At 39.2% G+C, this 17782-nt stretch overlaps 1 protein-coding gene across 1 annotated transcript in view; it reads right to left on the bottom strand.

Moving 5' to 3' along the window:
* The window catches only part of BMPR1A (bone morphogenetic protein receptor type 1A), a 128624-nt gene extending 114087 nt beyond the window's left edge, over positions 1-14537 (bottom strand). Inside the window, exon 1 of the mRNA XM_032491632.1 lies at positions 14408-14537. The gene's annotated coding sequence lies outside the window, so the exon portion shown is untranslated. The remainder of the gene's footprint in view (positions 1-14407) is intronic.
* Positions 14538-17782: the final 3245 nt, after the last annotated feature.

The following is a 17782-nucleotide window of genomic DNA, read 5'->3' as shown; positions in this document are numbered from 1 at the left end:
AACAGCATCACACTCTCTTAGAATCACTGAAAAATCCCGTGATCTGTTATTTAATAAAATGTTGATTCAGTGCTGAAGGTATAAATAGGAAATCCAAATTTAACCCCAAAAAGTGATGTTATTTTTGGAAAAGAATTTTCATAACTCCTTAAAAAAGGGAACAATTCATTTAAAGAATTAAAGACACATTTAACACTAAAAATGTACATATCGTAATTAGTGATAAGAATATAAGCTCAGTCTATTTAGGATATGTTTTCCTTTTAAAGTTTCTTTTGCTATTTCTGCAACAGAACCTAGGAATAAAGAACGCACAGCTGCCTAGCAGATGTATAATTTCAGTGTTTAGATTCCATTCTCCCTAGCTTCATTCTGCTAGGGGTTTTGGATTTTCTATTTCCATATGGTTTTTGACCTCCCTCAGTTTAGGTTCTGCCTCCCCACATCTTATTCTATTTTAGTCCATTATTACAGAAAAACACTTCAAATCTGAAACATCTTAGCTTTTTTTTTTAAGCCTAAAACCTGCACAGCTGAAAAAGGAAGAGAGAATATGCAGGAAAAAAGATGAAGAGATAATTAGAACAAGAGAGCCACATTCCCAAAACTTCCTACTTCTAGTTAGATAACTCCCCTCCCTGTCCCCTTAATTCTAAGTGTCTTATATTTCAGGTTCAGACATTCAAGTTTAATGTAGGAACAGAATTTCAGCTTTATTCAACTGATTTCCTCAACTTCTTAAGTCATGGCAGAAGCATTAAGTTTTTTTTAAATTTACACTGTGTATACCAAAATGTTTACAGATGTTATCTTTTAGTATGAATCTGAGGGAGTTTTATTTTTTCCTCAGGGCTTTTCTGTGTTTTAAATTTGTTCAGTGAGCACTACTTTTGTGATGCGGCAAAAAAGGCTTTTGCTTTGTTTTAAAGAAAAACCTGCAAGAAATGGATTATTTTTAAATGTCTATATGCCATAACCAATGTGTTTGAAGTAATTTTTATGGAACAACATAAACAATTTAATAATATTCCAGAGGACACTCTCAGCACCATCATCAGGTGAAAAACAGGTTTCATTTCTCAACCTATCTGACTCCAAAAACTACCCGTTAGATGAGCTTGTTCACTTCTATTTCAATTGATGCTGCAGTTTTTTTTTTAATCTTTTCTTCTTCCTGTTCTCTCATATGGTAGATTTTAAATGTATTCTAAGAAACAATACGAATAACATAATTATGTTTTACAAATATCTTTCCAATTTCAATTACTTTGGGGAGTATTCAATTAGCCATGGGGGAGGGTATAGCTCAAGTGGTAGAGCACATGCTTAGCGTGCACGAGGTCCTGGGTTCAATCTCCAGTACCTTCATTAAAAAAAATAATAATAATAATAAATAAATAAATAGACCTAATGAAATCCCCCGAAAAATAAAATAAAATAAAAAATAAATTTAAAAAAATTTAAAAAGAGTAACAGCCACAGTAAAGCTGTAAAAAAAAAAAGTTCGTATAATTATCAACAATTAAACTTACATGTCTTGGAAATGAGATATATAATAGAGCACTAATTTTAAGAAAATATTCACAAGAGTTCTGGATGCTTAAAAAGCACTGGATTCTACTGACCTTTTAATATTCTTTTCTCTACAATACAAACATTAGTCAAGTCAAAGAATACCAATCAAAAATTTATGAATAGTTTCTACCAAATTTTAAATTTTAAAAAAAGCAGGGTTTCATTGTTAAGAGTTAATCAAATTTAACCCATCAAATATATATATATTTAGACCTTGAGGGGAGATAATGTTTTACGAGGTACCTAAGGCAGCACTACAGCAAACTCAGGCAAACTTATCTACTCTTTGTGGAGAACAGGGAATAAAAACAGGACAAAATAAAGTCAAACACGTATGTGTCTGTGTGTAGTACACATCCTCATTTTAAAATTATACTACTCCATTTGAGAATGAAATAATCCTGTGGTTAAGAACACAGACTCTAAAGTCAGACTACCTGGGTTTGAATCCCAGTTCTGCCACTTACTACTAGCTATTCACACCTTGACGAATTATTTAACTTCTGCGCCTCAGTTTCCTCATGTGTAAAAGGGAACAGATAACAATACCTATATCATGCAATATTTGTAAGGATTAAATTGATTAATATGTATAAAATACTTTAAAATAGGGCCAGGTACACAGTTTATCTAATCCATCTCAATCTTATATTTTACTGCTCCATACTCTTTAAATGGAAATCCACTGATCTTTTCCAGATGAATGGCTAAAAATTAACTTAAAACTTTATAAGCTCAAAATATCATACACTAAGTAAACTATATTAAACTAGTGTTTTTTGTTGAGTCCTTTTTATTTTATTGAATGTTCCCAAGGTTTGATAAACTCCAAGTCCATAAAAACTAAGCAATAAACTATTTTAATTAATGTTCCAATTTAAAAGGTTGTCCTATACAGTTTATAAATTTGAAATAGTTAGAATTAAATGAGGCATGCCTAATGCTAAATTATACTGAGCAGAATTAGAATGTACTTAGAAACAAAACCGTTAAGAAGATCAAACAGTCGTATATATACTTTAATAGCTTTGTGGAGAGAAGAGAATGGGGTCTGGTGTCAGAGGGGCTTTAGCTAGGAACTTAAGCTGATACTTATGTAATTTTAATAAAGGGTCTGAAACTGGTAAAAACATTAAAAAAGGTTTCATTTTTCTCTAGTTTCTAACCCAGACTATGGTAGGTCCAATCTCCCTTTCTGACCCCTTAATGACATCTGAAATAATTCCTTTAGCTTTCCAGTAGCTTTCAATTATTAAAAAGTCCAGTCCAATTTACTGATACTTAAATCTTTAATCTTCAGTCTTTCAATCATCTCCTTCCTCTCCAAATTTAGGCTTGGCCCATGGTCCAAGAAAGTTCAACAGGGGCAGGGATGCAGTCTGATCTATTGGGGGTGGGGGTGAGGGAGAACAGAATAAACTGTCTCAACATCTGAGGACTATAAAAATAGTGCTCTGTGGTGTTGCCACTTCCCTGGCTAATACAAACTATATCGTCTGTATCACAGGTAGCCAAATGATGGCCTTTCTTCTGGGGACAAACTGGAGCTTTCTGGTAACTGAGAGGTGAGGGGCTCTAACCCAGTGTACATTCCCCTACCTAAAGATCTGCTTCAGCTCAACCTCTTCTAACTTTTGCTCCCTCCTGTCAAGATGACTACAGCCTGGTTACATTCTTCATGATCACCTGAACTAAGAGAAATTCAAAACAAATGCAGGCTGGTCCACTGCCACCCTCTCTGTCCACATTGTGATTTCTCCCCAGTTTACTTTAGCCCTTGCTCAAATAGGCAAAGATAAACCAATCAGGTGCATAGTGACTACCATCTACATAATGAGGTGGCCCACTGCACTTTTTGCTGGTATTCCTAACCTTCAGGACTAGTTCTCTTAGACCTCCCCAAACTAAGCTTCTAAAGGAAGGTGACCCCAAGGGAGGAAGAAGGAAGCAAAACTACAACGCTCCCCACAGGCAAACCAGCCACTGCAGTGACCACTGTGGCACAATTCTCCTCCCCTTCATTTTCTATGGGTTTCTGTTACATCTTAACAAGCCCTGGAAAGGATTCAGGGCAGCAAGTGCTTAGGCTTTTGTAGATTGTAGAGTCTTTGACTTCACTTTATACTTAACTCTGGGGTCCTGGTCCCCATTCTGAGATAACTAAGAAAGTCTGATTCTACTTACTTTTACTTATTTGACCTTGGTGGGACAACTAACCTTCATTAGCCTCAGATTCTTGATGTACAAAACAGGAAAAGCAACAAAACCTCCTATGTCAATTTGCTAGTACTGTTTGCACACAGAATTACTTTGCAAATTCAAATGTCAGTATTAATAACGTGGACAAAAATAGCACATACTTTCAGAGGGTACTGGGATTTAATTTTCAAAGACCCTATATATGGAACTATTCAAATTTGCTTTTGAAGATAAAACTAACCTCAACTTCTCACACACAAATATCCATCGTCACTAACATTTATTAAGCATCACTATGTGACAAGACTGGTGCTCAGTGCTTAACCGCACTCATTCATTTAGTCTTCACAGTAACCCCACAAGAGGACTATTGTTATCCTCATTTTACACAGCAGGAAATAAGGCTTAGGAAGATTAACTACTTTGGTCAAGGTCAAAAACCTAGTAAACAGAAAGTAGTAAGGTACAGACTACAAGATTCTTTCATTCTTTTAATAAATTAAGGACCTTCTTTGTACAAAGATTTTATTTAACCTTAACTGAATGACTTTTCTTGTTGTTTCTTCTCAATGATGTGACCAGCGGAACCTGTCACATACCATCTTTTATGCAAACTGATAAGATGCTAAGAAAGAACAAGAAACAGTGAATAACTTAAGAACAAAGGCTTTAGTCAACACAATTAGAGTAATTATGCCACTTGATTAACAAATAATAATAATATTATTGTAGGAAAATATTCAGGGAGAGGGGTGTGTCTCTCTAATAGTTTATTCTACTTCATTCAACAAATGTTTAGTTTTGGATAACACATTGTGAAAAATGTAGTTTTAAGAAATTTGACTTATGCTTTTTATACTTTAAATACTTAACTATTTTTAGAGAACCTTCACTTGCTTATTATCCTTTGCTCTAATAGCCAGAAAAAATCAATCTGGTCGTTGCCTGGGAGTAAAAAATTTTCCTCTATCCTCTTAGGTTCAGGATTTGGAGGCCTGCAAATTAAACTGACAACAGACAGACTGGCAAGAGAAAAGACAGACTTTTATTCACTTACCACAGTTTACAGAAAAATGTGACTCAAGAAGGCAGTTGAAATTTGAGGCTTATATGCCATCTTGATAGGAGAAAGGGAGGGGAAGAAGGACATTTATAAGAAAACAAATGACTTTGAGAAAATATAAGTGGTGGACCATTAGGTGAATACACAGGAGATAGGATCTTTCTGTGTGACAATGTCAGTTTAGGTGTGATGCCCGCTTTCCCTCTCTTCTCCTCTCTAGTGATTAAGAGTCAATCTTCTCTGCTTTTGAAACTCTGGGAAGCGGATTTACAACAACTGAGTTCTGAGAGGCTCTGCTTTTAGGCAGATAAAGGGGTTCAGAAAAAAAGTCTATTATCAAATGCCTTCAGCTCAAAATAATTTTTATGCCACAGTAGCTTATTCTGGACCCCTTCCCCATCAACACATACATATATTTGAACACTTACTTTGTACACAGCACTGAACTAGTACTGTCGGCAAAACAAAACATTTTAGGACAAAATTCGACAACTAAGGAGCTTATAAAATAAATTAAGAGTATAAGACAACTTAAACTTCTTATTTTTTGTTCTTAACACTTTTACAACAGCAAACTAGTTTTTATAAACAAAAATAAAAAACAAATGACAAATAAAAAAGCAAATGCAACATGTCAGGGTTAATAGCCATACCCCAAGAGTTCCTACATATGAGTAAGAAAAAAATAAACAGATTAGAAACATGAACAAAGAACAGAGAAATGCAAAGTGCCAAAAAACATATAAAATTGCTCAACCTTACTCATAATCAAAGAAACACAGATTAAAACTATAATAATGTTTCTTCAGCTGGCAAACTGGCAAAGATTAAAACAGACTGATGTTACTGTCCTGGTGAGAGGAGGGGGGAACATGGGAAAATACTAATGATTGGAACATGAACTGTTACGAAGATTCTGCAGAGCAGTTTGGCACTGTATCAAATCTCCGTGGCTTCTCTTACAGTAGGTGTATTTCTAAGAATTCATCCTATAAAATAAAAATAGTCTCACAGGATATGTACAGCACCACAGCACTGTTTGTAATGCAAAACAAACAAACAAATTGGAAGCAATCTAAATATTCATCAAGAGGCAACTGATAAACACGGTATACTCAATACTACTCTACTACTAAAAAAGAATGAGGAAATTGGCATGTACTGACATAAAGAGTCCTGCTATATATTCAGTGAAAACAGAAAGTTAAAGAAAATGATGCAGAGTATGACCGCATTTTTTGGAAAACAGGGAGAAGGAAAGAGGAAGAAACGAAGACAATGGCAAAGAAAGATTATACTTCTCTCTGCATTACTTTTAACAGTGGTAATCTGTTGGGGGTGGGGCGGATTATAGAAGACTCACTTTCTACTTCACATCTGTATTATTTGAAGTTTTAACCACAAGTTATGTGTAACTTCTGTAAACACAAAAAACAAAGGAGGGTTCTAATGGTAACATATAGTTAGGGAAATGACATTGGAGCTTCACTAGATTAAAAGCTGAAAAGGCTTACAGTAAAGAAATCTAATATATTAATAGATGGTACGAGAAACATCAAAATACTGCCTTCAGATAATGTAGAAGATCTAACTTTTAGCCTTGGACCACTGAGGAAGGCTTCACAGAAGAGACAGGATATACACTAGATTTTGAAGTATTGTGATGAGCAACGAATAGAGGCAAGGAAAGGTAGCACTGTAAATATAGTGCATACTTTTAAATTTTTTAGTAGCCAAATTAAAGAAGCAAAAAGAATAAAAAAAAAAACTATTTAACCCAACATATTTAAAACAGTATCATATCAATATGTAATTAATACTTCCAAAATACAAGATATTTTACATTCTTTTTCAGTACTATTTTCAAAATCTGGTGCACATTCAGACTAGCCATATTTCAAATATTTAACAATCACATATGATTTAGGCTACCATAGTAGACAGCAATGTTCCTAAGGATTCTGAACCCAAACCCAGAACTGAATATTTAGGTGACACAGGCTAATAGGAAGTGAATAAAGCAGAAAAGGCAGACTGGGCCAGAGCAGAAGGCCAATCTGAATGAGATAATTTAAATGTTATATTGTAAGCAAATAAGAAACCAGAGAAAAATGTTTAACAAGTAGAGATGATGACTAAAGCACTATTTCAGGAAGATTAACTTTTCTTCTTTACTCAGATACACACATATAAATTCAAAAAGCAGGTTTTTTCCTCAACATTTTCATTATATGAAAGATTACTGAAATGGAGACAATAAAAATTACCTGTCATCAAGTAACTGTATTTTGTTGATTTGGTATATATGTAAGATACTTCTGGGTAGTTACTGTTGAAATATTTATTTCATGACATTTTTAAATGATTTTTTTTTGAAAAATATGTAAGTTTTAAGAACTTCACCAAAATTTAACAGCCTTTACCTTGCCCGACACTTCCCATCAGGGGCTCCTGTTAGCCAAAAATCTAAAATAGACTTATTCAATGCAAATGTAAGACATTCAAGATCTTATATTCCTTATACAAATATTTCAACTTCAAGTAAGAAAACTATCTACAAATTTCAATATACACAAAACAGTACCACAATCCTGCAAGCCTCCTCCAGTTTTAAAATTGAAAACCTGTAACATTTCAGATAATTTACCTAAAAGCTAAAGGAAAAAAAAAAGCTCAAAAGAGGAGATAAGAAAGCAGGGCATGCAAGAACACCACTAGTCATAAGCCATTCCCTTCATTACTTAAAGTGGTTGCCAAGGCAAGAAGAGTGACTTTTCAGCCAAAAGTCAGAAATCCAGTGATATCATCAAGACCAAAAGCATTATAAGACCTGCAATTTCAGCAACTAACATTAAAGTCATGGAATTTTTTTCTTTAAGCAAAAAATGGTCTTGAAGTTCACTACGTCCTTTCACTTTTTAAGATAAGAGAACTGAGATCCAGATAGGTTTAGCGTAGCACACAAGACTGCACGGTAAACTTAGTGGCAACACCACTACTAGATGTTAGTTTATTTTTAAAAATCAGAAAAAACTTAAAAGTGTTTTGCTGCTTCTTTATAATTTTTTATTTTTCCAAATACACCCACAAAAGGTGTATTACTTTCATAGTTTTTTTTAAAAAGCAAAAAACATTTGCTGTAAAAACTACTGAATACTTCCAGGAACATTCTCCCTCCCCTTTCTGGTCCAGCATCTCACTCTATAGGTCACTTTCTCAGGAAAGCCTTCCAAAGCACCTGCACTCTAAACAGACCAGGTCTCCTTATTACATGCTCTTATAAGCTGCCTGTACGTCCCTTTTGTATATCTTAACATAATTATAATTAGATAATTGTTGGTGAGATTATTTAATGTCTATCTTCTCTACCTCGGTCTTAAATTGGTGTTTCTCAGGGCTGTCCTAGGATATGCAGTCCATAACATAAATATGAAATTATACATCTAATTGTTGTATTTGTGTATTTTTCTTCAGATACTTAAAAAAAAAAAAAGGCTTTGAAAGGTTAAGAACCAAAAATAGTGGATTTATGTTGTTTACCTGCCCAGAGCCATCCTTTCTTTGGGGAAACAACCATTTGCTGATCTCACATGGCTCCAAGAAGGCTACCAGTCCCAGACTGCTCCAGTGGGCATGTAAGCCAGGTCTGGCCAATGATGGTACCCCAGACTCTATGTAGATCCAATAAGAATCTCTCCATGAGACAGAATACATGCACCTGGGAAAGAGATCATTTTCCCTCTCTTGAATCCACAGCAATAAGGCCCATATAAGGCTGGAGATGCCAGTGGTCCTCCTCTGCTAGATGAAAGTACCAGCCTGAAAAATGGGGCCAAAAAAACAGATAGCAGAGAAGACACACTCCCAATTACATCAACTGAACATTTAGATCCAGCCATGCCTATTTCTAGTCTTTTCAAAAATGTGAGGGGTGGGGAACCTTTTTTCCTCTTTAAGCTAATTTGGGTTGGGTTTGTCACTTCCTAGCAAAAGTCACTTGAGAGAGTCATCCAACTCCCGCTGCTGGAATATACAACTTACATGTTAATCACTCCCAAATGTCTACTTCCAGCCCAAACCTCTGTCAAACTCCAGACCCATGTATGCAATTGCCAAGTAGAAATCTCTGTTTGGTTGTTTTCAGAGGAATCTCAAACCCCATGTGATCAAAACTAATTATCTTCCTCCACCAACCCAGCTCTCCCTCCACATTTTTCATCTTAGTCAACAACACACATCTATCTACCCTAACAGGTTTTCAAGCTAGAAACCTGGGAATCATTCTTGACAATCCCATTCTGTCTCTCTCCCATAGCTAATTAGCAAGTCCTGTCCATTCTGAGCCCTAATTACCTGCCACCATTCTAGTCTGAGCCAGGATGGAACAGCCTCCCTACAAGTTTCAGTGTCTCCAGTCTTCTTTTCTTCACACTGATTCTCCACTATGTTAACTCATCTCACTAAACTGCAAACCTGATTATTTTATCCCCACACTTGACATACCCCCATCCTCCTTAAGTGAACAGCCAATTATACAGGTAGACCAACAGCCAAGCTTCACTGTCTCAGATGTTATTAGTGGTACAACAAACATATACAGTAAGAAAACAAGGTTCATCAGAAACATGAAAGTATAGAAGTAAGAATAACAACATCCACAACATCAGAGGAGCTCAGATTCACCTGTTTTTAATAAAAGATACCCAAGAATATCTTTTCTTATTGATTCAGTGTATGCTGTTACATCTATTTAATCGCCCCTATGAACTTGGTTTAGGGACCCACTGAGTCCACTATGAGATTCTACTAATCATCTGATTGGCTTAAGACCCTACTCTAATTAGTGCTTTCTTCAAAAAACATTACTGGGGATCTCTGAACACATCATTCATTTTCTATTTTTTTTAGCCTTTAAAATATTGGCTATAAAAATTGACAAATATTAGGACTATGATTTAATAAGTTATCCAAACATTCACAATTATTTTTGTACTTTCCTAAAAACTAAGCATATGATGATTGTTAATGATAATATATAAATACTACTGTCTTTAAAATAACTCACAAAATTGGATATCACAACCCTCCCACAATTCCCCCTTACAGAATCTGTGCTATTTTGTGAAAATTACCAGCTCTTAGAAAACCTGTGAGTTCAGAAAATGAGCAAAAGAAATTAAGGGGGAAAAGTTGGGGGTCAAAGTACCCCACATCAGACTGGCATATCTAGCTGTGAGAGACATCATCCAAAAAATACATATTTCTCTACAGTGCCTGAAATTTTACCATCCTCTTCTCCTAAAAAATAATTTTTCATAGGAACAGTAGAGCTTTAAGTCACTCCCACCACGTAAGTGTGGCTTAAATTCTTCTCAACATCTACACTAAAGGAATGGGAGTTTTGATAAGTGAGAGAAACCTTATTTATGAATTCTAAAGCACATATACTTTTCATATTTTAGCATCTCTGAAATTAGGGTACATCTTACAATCAATCAATGGCTTCTTAAGGTTAACCAGAAACATTTACTTTAAAAGTGGTCTATAAAATTGTGGTGCATCTTAGGTTGATATAATTCAATGTAACTCAACATTTAATCTCATAAATGTTAAAGAGTTGGACTGACCTGGTCAATATGGACCTTGAGGTTTTAAAAAGGCATCTGAAAAGCACAAACATTAATAAAAGGTAGAAAAGGGAAGAAGGAAAGCAAAGACTTTCTAGATCAAAATTTAGCCTGAGAGGAAACCCCTTTTCCTTTCTCTCCATGGCCGCCTACTCCTACAATCCAAAAGTCAGATCAGTACTACTATAACTGATGTCCCGTCTCTGCTAGGCTAGACCATGTATTATTTTAATATACAACAAAGCCAGTTACAGACACATTCTATTTATATAAAAATCACCTTAAAAGACCAAGTGACTCACAGAACTGCACCTTTAACACGTGTGCATATTACTGTATATAAATTAAATTTCAATAAAGTTTTTTTTTTAAGACAAATAAGTGTCAAAAGGTAAAAACTTCCAGTTACAAGATAAGTAAATACTAGGGATGTAATGTACAACGTGATAAATATAATTAACACTGCTGTGTTATATACGAAAGCTGGTAAGACAGTGAAACCTAGGAGTACTCATCACAAGAAAAAAATTGCTTTTCTATTTCTTTAATTTTGTATCTATATGAGATGACATGTTCACTCAAGTTGCGATAATCATTTCATGATGTATTTAAGTCAAATCATTATGCTATACAACTTATATCTTAATAAAATGGGGAAAAAGGTTGAAAATTTTCAAATATACAAATATATACATGGGATATAATACTGTGTACAAGTATATCAAGTCAAAGAAATTTAAAGAAAAAAGAACTGCGTGAAAATCAAATAACACTAGATTTGAAAGCTCAATAAATAAATTTCTGGAGAAAAACATTAAACACAAAAATTCACATAACAAGTAGATAACTACACAGAGCAACAGCTATTAAATAAACTGAAATGGTACTCAGATTCCTCTCTAGGGGAAAAAAAAAAAAATCTAAGCCTGAACGCTCTTATAGGTGAGGTCTGCCAAACTCTCAAGTAAAAGATAATCCCCAGTCTACACTGTTCCTGAAAAGAGAAAAAGAAAAACGGCCCAACTCATTTTAAAAATCTGTTATAACGTTTACACCAACATGTATTAAGAACTGTACCAGAGTTAGCGGGAATAGAGAGGAGACTGACAATACCATGAAAGTAGAACCAACAGACGCTGGCTACAGACAAGATACGATGGAATGGGGAAAGGTGTGGGTTTGGCACATCAACAGAAATCAGGTACACAGGGAAACAAGTCTGGGAAGAAGAAAGAGTTCACTCTGAACCTGAATAATCAGGTATAGATGTGCATAAAACAATTGGAAAAACGGATCCAAGCGCAGAAGAGAAAAAAAGAACAATTATTTGACAGAAGAGAATTATTCAGACAGAAGGGTCTGAAACAATAATGTCAAAGGACCAGAGAAATACAGAAAAATAATCTGAGAAGTGAAACTTGGAGAACACTTACATTAATTGGGAAGAAGGAAGACCAGAAAGGGGGCAAAGAACAACAAAATAGTATAATGTCACAGAAGCCCTCTTTTCATCTAGTTAATTTATACTCGCCCTTCAGAATTGTCACAGGGTTGCAAAGTAACATTTTTAATACCTTCTGAGATTCTCCCAGCACACACGAGCACCACGTCAGGTCCCCATTTTAAGCTCTTATAATACTCCACACTTTAATTATACAATCATATTTAATTATAGAATTCATTCTTCAACATATGTCTCCCTCAGTAGACTTTAAACTCTATGAGGGCACAGGCCATACCTGTTGTTGCCTACCACTGCCTTGTGGGTTATGTTAGAACATAGTAAGTATTCACTAAAATGAAATGGTTAGGTGAATGATAGCCAAGGAAAGGTATTTCAAGAATGAGAGGTCGGTGTTAAATGCTACAAAAAGCTCCAGCTGACTTAGAAAGGGGGCTTAAATGCATTTATTAGGTTATAGGTGACCTTTGTGAAGACAAAATCCAGATAACAAGGGGTTAAGAAGTGAACAGATGTCATGAAGTAAAGGCAGGAAAAGTAAACTACTCTTGGCAATGTCTAGAGATGGGATTACAAAGGATGAATTTTAATTTACTTCAATTTTGCTCTATTTTTCTTTAAGAAACATGTATTACTTTTATACGGACAAAACTTTTTAAATCTTAATATGATTTGAAAAGGAAAGGCAGCAAAAAGACAGCCTGAGGGAGTAGTGGACTCAAGGGAAGGTTTTTTGCGAACTGAAGAAGTCTTAAGCACATCTGTACTTTTAAGAATCCTAAGACAAAAGTGTAACTCATACACTCTACTAAAGAAAGAAGAGAAAAATGAAATAAAAAAGTGTTAACTAGTAAGAAGGACAAAAAATATTTTTCCACTGAGATGGAAGGAAAGAAGCAGGAAGACAGAAGGAATCTAGTAAATTCTGGAAGAAGCTCCCACTGGATATCTCAATCTTCAGTAAAGGGTGTAAGTGAAGAAAGGAGAAAAAGTTTGAAATGAATTCTATGGAGAAGGGGTGTGTGTGGGGGGGGAACAGGAGTGGAATACTGATTCCATTAAAAGTGCATTCTAAATTTCAACTGGCCTTTTGTAAACTTCACACCATTTCTAGCCCAGAACTGCCTGTATTTTAGCTTTAATTTTAAATATCTAAATAAAATTCTAGTTTACAAACTTTTTATTTCAATAAGTGAAAACAGTGGTAAACATTAAGTTACATTCTACTTTAATTCAGAGTTGAACTCCTCTCATAAATAAATACAGTAAAGGAGTTGTTTTCAGCTCAAGCAACAAAATCAACTCAAGCGATCATCTCAAGTATGAGTAACTATAAAGTGCTCCTAAACCTAAAAGTGTTCGCAGAGAAAGGCTTTTTGTTGTTGTTGTTGTTTAACTCTTCGTATGCCCTCACTTTAACAGACCCTAAACAGAGAAAACCCTGGGTTCAAACCTCGGCTGAGACAAGTTATTTAACCTCTCTGCGTCTCTTTTTCCTCGTCTTAAAAAATGAGGAATACAATAACCAGGATTATCCTAAGGATTAAATGACGTAACACAGGTGAACGTGCCAAGTTCGTACTATGTACTCAGAACAGTTTGCTAACCATTTAAAAGAGAAAACCTGCAGCACTTTGACCAAATTAAAACATCCGAGAGCCTGAAAGTCGCAAAACGCCAGACCCTAACACACAGCACATTATTTTTCTTCCCTGACGCAAGCTATTTTTTTTTCTTGCCAAACCTTTCCACTAGGAGTCTGGAAAGCAAGAAAGCAAGAGGAAAAAAAGCAAGAAAAAAAAAAAAAAGGAGGGGGGGTTACACTCAATCCAGCAGAAAGTTTTCAGAAACTGAAGTGCAGAATCACAACAGACATGGCAGCAGAGGCGGCGCAGGACAACAGGTGAACCTCCGAGAAACCTGGCACCTTCCTGCGGGCAAGTTTTGCGGGAGGGCTGGCACTTCCTCTCGGTTCTACCGCCCCACGAAACAGACATTCGTTTCCTTTTTTTTTTTTTTTTTTTGGAGAAGCGTAATAGACAAGTCGCGAATATCACCCTTGCAGCTCCCAGGCGAGGGAGGTGAGCGCCTTTCCCATTTAAGGATTCAAGAAGCGTCCTCGGAGGCGGCTTTCGCCCACACCGCCTCCCCAAACTCGGCCTGAAACCCGGGGGTGGGGAACAAAGAGGGCCCCGGCGGCAGGGACGTCGCGGGGGGCAGCCAGGGATCGAAGTCGGGCGCCCGGGGGGCCCGCGTCTCCCGCAAGGCCGGGACCCAGGCGGCGGGGCCCAGTCGGCCGCGGCCTGACACAGCCCGGGCGGCAGGGACCCTGCGGGGCTGCCGGGCCTGGCGGTCCACGGGCTCGGGCCTCCCGCGCGAGCCCGGCTCCCCCAGAAACTTCGCCCCGAGCCCGCGCCGGCCTCCCCGCCGCGGCCGGCCCCTGACGACGCGCACACGCACTCTCCGGACGAGCCAACTCACCCGGACCCCGGGGAACTCATCCTCCAGCCCTCGGCGCGGAGCGGGGTGGGTGCGGCGAGCCGCCGGGGCGCGGCGGGGGCCCGGCTCGGCCTCCGCCCTGGGCGTGCAGCGGCCCCAGCCCGGTCGCCCCTCGCGCGGCCGTTCGATCCTCGTCTCCCGCGGACCGACGCGCCGGAGCCCGAGCCTTCCTACCCGCCCTCCCCGCCCTCCTCCCTCCTCCTTCGCCGAGCGCCAGCAGGCGGATTCCAATCTCGGCAGCCGCCGCCGCCGCAGCCGACACTCGCACGGAGGGGGGGTGGCGGCGCGGGCGCGGGTCCTGGGGGGAGGGGCGGGCCTCCGCGAGACTCTGCGCAGCGCGCGCGCACTGGGAGGGCTCCCGCCCCGCCCGGGAGCCGAAAGGAGCCGAGAGCGTGGCGGAAGCACCCGAAGGGTCCGCGGGGCTCGGCGCCCTGCTGCCGGCGAGGAGGGCCGGCAGCCGGCAAGGGGGCGCCGGGCTGCTGAGGGGGTGGAGGCGGGGGCTTCTCCTCCGCGCGGCCCCGCCGTCCCCTCCTCACCGAGCCGCCCCACCGCCGCCGTGGCGGGGTCAGCTCGTCTCCGGAGGCCGCGTCGAGGAGACGCGGGGCCGCACACGACCGAGCGCCGAGGAGCGGCGGGGACACCGCAGCCGTGTGCTGCTCGCGGGCCGGGCCCCCACGGACTGCCTGTTCTCCTGGGTTCCTTCGCGTGGACCCCTCCTCCGACAAACTCTGATACTGCGCGCGAGCGCAGCTCGGCGCGCGCGAAATAAGCCTGATCGCTCGGAATTCACACACCACGGCGGGGAACTGCCTGGTCGTGGTAGTAGTGGTTGCGACAAAGAAAAGAAAAATGTAGCCACACTGCATCCATTATTCACCCACCGCTCCCCGGCTTCTTTCTGGGCTCTTTGCCAAGGTGCCAAGGCACAGGTAGGGAGGTGGAGGTGGACGGGCTCCGAGTGAGCTGCAGGGGAAAAAAGCATTTCCGCGTCGGTCCAGGAGCTCCTAGGCCAGGCCCTCCCGGGGGCCCTGTGATCTGCGAGCCTGTGAATTCCAAAGGCAAAGATGAGGAGCGGCGTTAGCCCAACAGGACTGAAGTCAGCGGACTATAAATACTGCTCCTTTCTCTACCTTTGGCTCATTCTGGTGACCTCGATTACCCTCCGGAGTCTCATTCCCTCCATTTGGAAGATGTAGATAATTGTCACTCCCTCTTTCCTTCCATTTCTCCTCGTTCTTTGGAAAATGCTGTTAAAAGTATTTAATGTCCTGTATGTGGAGACAGTATAGGCCTCTTTTTATCAACCAAATGTGACCTTGATCTCTTTGGTAAGTCTTCCAACGAATGTTTGGTGTTAAATTAAGTCTCTTTACAAAAGATACTCTTTTTAAAGTTCTCTTTATAAAATCGCTGTTTAAACTGTGAGTAAAAGAGAGAGGCAAGGAAAAGAATGTGCCTGGCACTGATGCTTGTTTTTACACACATTCTCCCTTGAGAGAAGTTTAGATTCCAGAGTATTTCCTTATATTATTGTTTAAATGGCTAAATTCCCTTACATTCTCGTTTAAAGATTATTTTGTTCATCTTTTATTCTGTCCCCTTTTCTCCCCCTTTGCCCTTAATGCCTCACAAGCCCTCTGTAATTCCAAATTATTTTCCAATTCTGTTTATTCTTTGTCTTCTTGAACTCTAGCTGTCTCAGGTTTGAAAGTCATGGATTATAGTATCCTGCTGGGCAGGATGAATGTACGGTACATAGTTCCCCTGCATCACCTAAAATCTGTCACTCAAGTTTTCTACATGTAACACTGCTTCAATTGTAGGGGAAAGGGTAGAACTTTGGCTGGAGGAGATTCAGACTGATTGGCCAAAGAACTCATTGATACATGCTGAGCAATGTGTCATGGCAGATAAAACCATGACAATGTGTTAATATACTCTCTAGAGCCTAGTTCAATTTTCAGGCATATGAATCAGTCTATAAAATAGATACTCTCAGGTTGGAACTTTTAGTGCATCAAGTTTCCCAAACGTACAAACTGGTGTTGTCTAGGTTGTGTTGTATACCACTATAGAAATGAGAGCAAATAAGAAGAATCAAGTTTTAAGTCATGATATCTGTGCTTCTCTACAAAAGGATCTCGTATTCAAGTCTTTGGGAATTTTACTTGACATCCTTTTGCTCTTCATGGATAAGGCCCAACTTAGCGCCCAGGCTTAGATCCTTAACCATTATCACGGCAGACAACCTACCTACCAACAAGTGAGCAGAGCATGGTTATTTTCTCTGGCTCCCGGCATGTGTATGCATGCTAGCCTGTTTCTCCGGTTTGCCTGCCCACTAAATGAACAAGAGCAGCCAGGAAGCCCAAGGAAACATCTGGACACGAATGGTCTGGCCCCCAAACTCAAAGGCAACACCTCAGGGTCTCAATTTAACATTCTCTAATGTGATGGTTTTCCTTTAAGTAGGTTAACAGAATGGGCTGGAAATGGGACTTTTGGCTCTGCACAATTTGGTTGAGGTATAGATCTCAAGCGTGATCACTGCATGCGCAAACCACATGGTATTAATTTGGAATGGGAAATCACCCTTCTGCCACTCTCAGATCCTCAAGGACACCTTCCCTGAGCACCTGTCTTAAATTAGCACTCCAACAAAGCCAGTTTTCATTTTCTTTATGCCACTTTTTACTGTATGAAATTTCCTTGATCATTTAGTTATTTGTTTACGATCTGAGTTTCTCTGACCCACTAGAATGTAAATGCCATGTGAGCAAAGACCTTGTCAATCTTGTTCTCAGCTGTTTCCTCAGAGCCTCCTTCCTGGCACAGAACAAGTGCTCAATATTTGTTAAATGAATGAGCGAGATAAGGATAGAATTTCCTCTTAAGCATTTCTGAATCTTGCCATCAAGACCCAGTTTTAGAGGGTGACTTGGACTATGTTGAAAGGGTGAAGCCGGTGGGGGAGGTTAGAGAAACTATGGGTTATACCATCTTCAGTGAAATGGAGAGTTCTGCTTTCAGGGAAGGCGTTAACTCAGTAGATTAATCCAAGTTAATCCATTCAAAGTCATTTTCCTCTTGTAAAGACTTTATGAGGCAAAGGCAGCACTAAATCATTGTAGATACAAAGATAAATTAGAGTCTAGTAAGGAGGGACTGGTGAAGGGACGTCCTTGGCAGAGTGATGCTTTAGGACAGAAGTGTTGTGAAGAGCAGAGGAAACATCTACATTTTTCAGCATGGACATGACTACATCATTTTATTGGTTAATAGTACCCTGTCATGGTTTAGAAGGACCAAGCCGAAACAGAAATTGTGTTTAAGAGTAAAAAAAGATGGTTATATGTA

The sequence above is a fragment of the Camelus ferus genome, chromosome 11 (genome assembly GCF_009834535.1).
Source record: "Camelus ferus isolate YT-003-E chromosome 11, BCGSAC_Cfer_1.0, whole genome shotgun sequence".
NCBI classification, from domain to species: domain Eukaryota; kingdom Metazoa; phylum Chordata; class Mammalia; order Artiodactyla; family Camelidae; genus Camelus; species Camelus ferus.
Note: the sequence above shows the minus strand (reverse complement) of the source record. Positions and strands in the feature narration are given on the sequence as shown.